The following is a 6794-nucleotide window of genomic DNA, read 5'->3' as shown; positions in this document are numbered from 1 at the left end:
ATGTCATATTTAGAACATACAATCCCTAACGGATAAAGAAAAAAACAACAAATTTAGAAAGCATTCATTCCCACATAGTAAAATAAATTAATCTGAATTTGTCTTGGCAGTTCTGGCTCACATAAGGCACTAAAAAATCGGTCCAGATACCTCAAAGAATGACAGCCCTTTGGTGACCCATATGTGGTTTTCTATAAACCAAATCACATCAAGACGAGTTGTGAAATGCCATTTTAAAAACAGCGCCATCATTGCCAGATCTGGCCCACATCCATTTGACAAACCACTTGCATGCCAGCCGTGCCAGCTTAATACCTGACCTGGCCCACAACTGTCTACTATGTGGGTTTCTTGGGCCATACTCTTTATCAACATCTTTTTCTTTTATTATTTTTTGGAGTTACATTTGTGACATGGTTTATGTGGCCCAAATTTGTCAATGCCACAAGTGGCCCGGGTGTGGTTTGGTTTACGTGGCCCAAGTGGCCTAGTTGTGTTTTGTTTTATGTGGCACCAATCTGTCAATGCCACAACTGGCCCAATTGTGGTTTGGTTTATGTGGCACAAATCTTTCAATACCTTAACTGGCCCAATTGTGGTTTGTCTATGTGGCACAAATCTGTCAATGCCACAACTGGCCCAGCCATGGTTTGGTTTATGTAGCAGAAATATTTCAAGGCCACAAGTAGCCTGGGTGTGGTTTGGTTTATGTGGCCCAAGTGGCCCAGTTGTGGTTTGGTTTATGTGGCCCAAATCTGTCAATGCCACACATGGTCCAATTGTGTTTTGCTTTATGTGGCACCAATCTGTCAATGCCACAACTGGCCCAATTGTGGTTTGGTTTATGTGGCACAAATCTTTCAATGCCACATCTGGCCCAATTGTGGATTTTATGTGACCCAAAACTGGCTGTCAATGCCACAACTGGCCCAGCCATGGTTTAGTTTATGTAGCAGAAATATTTCAAGGCCACAAGTGGCCTGGGTGTGGTTTGGTTTATGTGGCCCAAGTGGCCTAGTTGTGGTTTAGTTTATGTGGCCCAAATCTGTCAATGCCACACATGGTCCAATTGTGTTTTGGTTTATGTGGCACCAATCTGTCAATGACACAACTGGCCCAATTGTGGTTTGGTTTATGTGGCACAAATCTTTCAATGCCACAACTGGCCCAATTGTGGTTTTGGCACAAATCTTTCAATGCCACAACTGGCCCAATTGTGGTTTGATTTATGTGGCCCAAATTTGTCCGTCAGTGCCACAACTGGCCCAGCCATGGTTTGGTTTATGTAGCAGAAATATTTCAAGGCCACAAGTGGCCTGGGTGTGGTTTGGTTTATGTGGCCCAAGTGGCCCAATTGTTTGTTATGTGGCACAAATCTGTCAATGCTACAACTGGCCCAATTGTGGTTTGGTTTATGTGGCCTAAATCATTCAACATCACAACTGGCCCAGTTGTGGTTTGGGTTATGATGCCCTAACCTGTCAATGCCTCTAATTGCCTGGTTGTGATTTGAGTTATGTGGCCCAAATTTATCAATGCCACAACTGGCCCAACCATGGTTTATATAGCAGAAATTTGTCAAAGCCACAATTGACCCGGTCGTGGTTTGGTTTATGTGGTGCTGGCCCAAGCATGAACCACCTCTGTCAAACCACATCTGGTTCACTAAAGGGCCGTTGCTCTTTGCGTCTTCTGGATTGAGTGTTAGTGCATTGTGTGGGCCAGAACTGACAAATTTTGCTATGTGGGATTTTTTTTCACAATCCAGAAAATCTGTTAACAAAGGAAAACCCTCATGAAACACCAAATTAATTGACTTTAAAATAAGAAGAGAACACAGAAAATGATAAAAGTCAGTTTGTTTTGTTGCTCTTTGCACTCCAAAAAGCAAAAGTTAAAACTTTCGTAGCTTAACAGTTGGGCGACGGTCATGAGGAGAATGTACCGATCACAGAGACAAAAAGAGAAACCACAAAACTATCTTACATTTCAAATATTACTCTGACGAGCCAGATAAAAAGCTAACAGGGGCCAGATTTGGCACACGGGCCTTGAGTTTGACACGTATTCGACCCAAGGGGCAGCAATTGAGAAACTTCAGTATCTGTTTCCAGTTCTTCTGCTGCATTTATTTGTTTTAGCTTTTATTGAAATTATCCTATCAGAAAACAACTTTCACTCGATGAAAAACAAGTTTTCTGATTCTCGAATGGTACAAAGTTGCTGAACGAGGCAATCCGTCAGCAGGAATCCTCCGATGTGAAAACCTAGAGAAGTCTTGGATCTGACTTCACAGGTCCACTGAGCGAGGCGGAGGGCGGAAAATGAAAACCGATACGTAGACGGTGGATTTAGTTTGAGTTACATCATCAGACCGCGGCCTCAGTTACAGCGAAGACTTTTCATCACATGCAGCTCCGTGTCATCGTGTCTCAGACGCAGTCACACGCTTGACTCTGGATCAGCTGAACCCGCCTGAACACCCTTACTATTATAAGAAGCTAAAAATATAAATTAAAAAAGGAAGCTTTGTTTATTTAGATTTTACTCCATTCTTTAGTTGTGATTTGTGGAATAAATGTGTCTAAACCAAACGTAAATGTGAATTTAAACACATAATGTTTAAAAATCTCATCAAAGAGTTGTGGCTTCGTGCTGACAACCAGTCCAGACGTATCGCACTCAAACGTTTCCTGACCTGGAAACTCTTTTCACGATCGGATGAACAAAAGAGGTCAGAAGATCTGCTCAAAACCTGAAGCCAGTTCGAAATAAAACCATAATGTAATTTTTTTCTACATTTAATGATGTTTCTGCTAATGTCTGTGTCTGTCCTGTTAGCAAAATATCGTATAACTCACTGAAGGAATTCAAGTTTTACACAGTAATCACTGATAATCTACAAATAATTCACTTTTAGAATCAAACCCATTCAAAAAAGCAACGTTAGCAAAAACAAAAACTACTACACCTGTCAGTTTGACAAAAAAGGAGCTAAAGTTAGCCTTGACTGCTGCAGGCTGAAAACACACGAGCGCTGCTAATCAACTAAAATAAACAAGGACATGACCAATAAAACTATTTGCATCCACCGGGTTTATCTCTGGTAATAATAATAGCCAAAATGTCTTATTAGCCATCATTCAACATCTCGACACCTCGAAGCAGTGAAACCCAACCCACAGTGTGGTCCTGGTTCGTTCACTGCACACCTTCAACACGACACGTTTATGTCAAACAAAGACGAAGACGATGAAAATATTTTAAAAACTGAGTTATCTCTTTTATATCATGCAATAAATAAAGAAATAAATGTGATTTGGTGAAGCAGTCCGAATATACTGTACGTTTCTGCTTTGATGGTTTCCCTCCAGATGATGTTCATGACAGTGGCACTAATGCACCCCCATACCATCAGAGAGGTTTTTAAAACTATGCTTTGATCAAACTTAGTTTTACTGAGGAACACATCTAACACATTCTCACTCCCGACTCGTCACATACTGACGCTTTTCCAAGGTTCCCTTTGCGTCTTATTTTGACGTGTTGGGTACATCCTTCACGTCAGTTATTGACGCACCAGGCCTTTCCGGGTTCTCTCGGCGTCCGGTTTTGACGCGTCGGGACGCAAAATATAGGGGTCTTTGAGTTGGGGTTCGTGGTTAATATTAGGGATCAGGGTTCATGGTTAATTTAGGTAATGGGTTAGGGATAGGATGTCTAGAGCAAACGTTAAGTAATTTTAGGGTTTGGGACGGTTAGTTTTTGGGCATTTTCTACACTTTCTGAAATTATGACAACAGATTCCGTCCCGTCTCGTCAATAACTGACACGAGGGGGGTACCCGACAAGTCAAAACCAGACGCAGAGGGAACCTTGGAAAAGTGTCAGGGTTTCCCTCAAAGGTTCAGTAACAGTTCAGAACAGGAAACGTCTGAGCACCACTAACAAACACTACCTGAGCTCTTCCTGGTGTTTCCTGCATAGAAACAGTCTTTTACCATGTCCCCTTATAAACACAAAAAAACTACGACGTGTACGACTTAGTAAATGTGAAATAATAAATACAAAAATACTATTAAAAGTAAAATTTAAAGTTTTACTCACTGCTGCCATTTTGAATGGAACTCTCCCACTTTTGAATGGAACTCTCCCACTTTCCAACAAGGAATTCCCACTTGAGGGGGCATTTTAGTTAAAATTCACACTTGTAAGTGGGAAGTTCCCAGTAAAAATGGGGCACAACAAAAGTAGCCAGCGAAAATGCAGCGAAATGTAGATTTTACACAGTGAATTTCACCAACTGCCAGCTACTTTTTAACTCAGCACATCTCCAGCTAGTGGTGGGATGTTGTCATTTTAACTAATCAACATGCATTATGGGAGATGTAGTTTATGGTCAACACTGATGTTTAGTCAAATTATTTTAAGATGGACCACATAAAATGCAGCGTCAGGCCATTTTTGGCCCATGGACCTTGAGTTGATACATGTCCAACACATTTTTAAAAAGCTTTGGAACATAGAAGACAACATTTCTACATGGTGTTCACATATGATTTCTTCCTTGCTTGACAGAGCTTTAATCTGGGTTTTATTGACGTGAGGCTGGTAACTCAGAAAATAAAACTTTTTGTTTTAATATAAACATTATCTGAAAGAAAAGCATCACGTTTGTCTTAGCTGAATTACATCGATAACACGCTTCTTGTCTCACGTCTGATCCGGAGTTATTAGTCTGTGATAAAGTTGTCACATCAGGCGAGCCAACCAGCTGACCTGAGCACATTTTTCTGCGTCTTATGAAACATGTAACACAACCCGGGCTGCGTGGACACCGTCTGGAACGCCATGTTAGAGTGTTAACGGTCAACAGGTGGAGGAGTGGAGCAACACGGGAGGAACAGGACACCTCGGAACAATGTTGTGAACCTCAGCAGGGGTTTGTTTGGATCAAACTGTTACGACTCATTAAATCTTACTCATTCACAACCATTATAAACGTAAGGAAAAAAAACAGGAGATGAAATAATCAAAAACAATACAAAACAAAAAAACCCTGGCAGCAGTTGAAAACTTTGGCTTGCCTGTTCCTATCCTCGTTGTCAGACGGCCAAATATGAAAGTAATAAAAGCTTTACAAGGTGTTTGGTCATATGGTGAGTGTAGGATAAATCTGTCTGAGGGGACAATGTCGTTTCAAAGTCAAAGGATTTTAAACTGAAGGAGCTTTTTTTTCCATTTCCTGATCTCTTTCAGTTTATTGTGTCCTTATCTGCCTTTTTGGTAGCTTGTGGTTTTATTTTCTGATTTTTCTTGTGTTACTCTTCTTAAAACCATCATCCCCTCTGAGTCCAATGACCTCTGTCATGATAAACACCTCATCTGAGAAAGCCTCACTTCAAAGTTTTATAACTATTCAGAATTTAATGATAGTGACAAAAGAAATATTTTCCATCTGATGTTGTCCCCTGAGCCTCCAAAACTGGGCAGAGATGGATGGATGGATGGATGGATGGATGGATGGATGGATGGATGGATGGATGGATGGATGTGTGTTAATTTTTTTCAATAATTTTATTTTAGATTAAATGAAAATTGCAAAAAAATTAAAATATTTTTCTATTGTTGGAGCCCCAGGCTGCACTTTAAGTGCTACTACTAGCTGCTGCTGCTCTTTGCTATTGTAGAAAATTATGAAAATTATGAGAAAATTAAATGTAAATGACTGACTCTTGCAAAATATTAAATATAACATAATACTGATACATTCTGCTGAATTTAGCTAGCCTTTTGCTGTTTTTGTTTAGCATTTTGCTGTTTTGTTCTAGTCTTTTGCTGTTTTTATCTAGCCTTTTGCTGTTTTTAGTTTGCCTTTTGTTGTTTTTATCTGTCTTTTGCTGTTTTTAGTTAGCCTTTTGCTGTTTTATTTAGCTTTGTGTTGTTGTCTAGTTTTTTGTTGTTTTTATCTAGCGTTTTGTTGTTTTAGCCTTTTTGCGGTTTTTATCTAGCCTTTTGTTGTTTTAGACTTTTGCTGTTTTTATCTAGCCTTTTGTTGTTTTAGCTAGCTTTTTGTTGTTTTAGCCTTTTGTTGTTTTTATCTAGCCTTTTGTTGTTTTAGACTTTTGCTGTTTTATCTAGCCTTTTGTTGTTTTATCTAGCCTTTTGTTGTTTTAGCCTTTTGCTGTTTTTATCTAGCCTTTTGTTGTTTTTATCTAGCCTTTTGTTGTTTTAGCCTTTTGTTGTTTTTATCTAGCCTTTTGTTGTTTTAGACTTTTGTTGTTTTATCTAGCCTTTTGTTGTTTTATCTAGCCTTTTGTTGTTTTAGCCTTTTGCTGTTTTAGCCTTTTGCTGTTTTTATCTAGCCTTTTGTTGTTTTAGACTTTTGTTGTTTTATCTAGCCTTTTGTTGTTTTATCTAGCCTTTTGTTGTTTTAGCCTTTTGCTGTTTTAGCCTTTTGCTGTTTTTATCTAGCCTTTTGTTGTTTTAGACTTTTGTTGTTTTATCTAGCCTTTTGTTGTTTTATCTAGCCTTTTGTTGTTTTAGCCTTTTGCTGTTTTAGCCTTTTGCTGTTTTTATCTAGCCTTTTGTTGTTTTAGACTTTTGTTGTTTTATCTAGCCTTTTGTTGTTTTATCTAGCCTTTTGTTGTTTTAGCCTTTTGCTGTTTTAGCCTTTTGCTGTTTTTATCTAGCCTTTTGTTGTTTTAGACTTTTGTTGTTTTATCTAGCCTTTTGTTGTTTTATCTAGCCTTTTGTTGTTTTAGCCTTTTGCTGTTTTAGCCTTTTGCTGTTTT

Source organism: Austrofundulus limnaeus, unplaced genomic scaffold (genome assembly GCF_001266775.1).
Source record: "Austrofundulus limnaeus strain Quisiro unplaced genomic scaffold, Austrofundulus_limnaeus-1.0 Scaffold167, whole genome shotgun sequence".
NCBI lineage: Eukaryota > Metazoa > Chordata > Actinopteri > Cyprinodontiformes > Rivulidae > Austrofundulus > Austrofundulus limnaeus.
Note: the sequence above shows the minus strand (reverse complement) of the source record.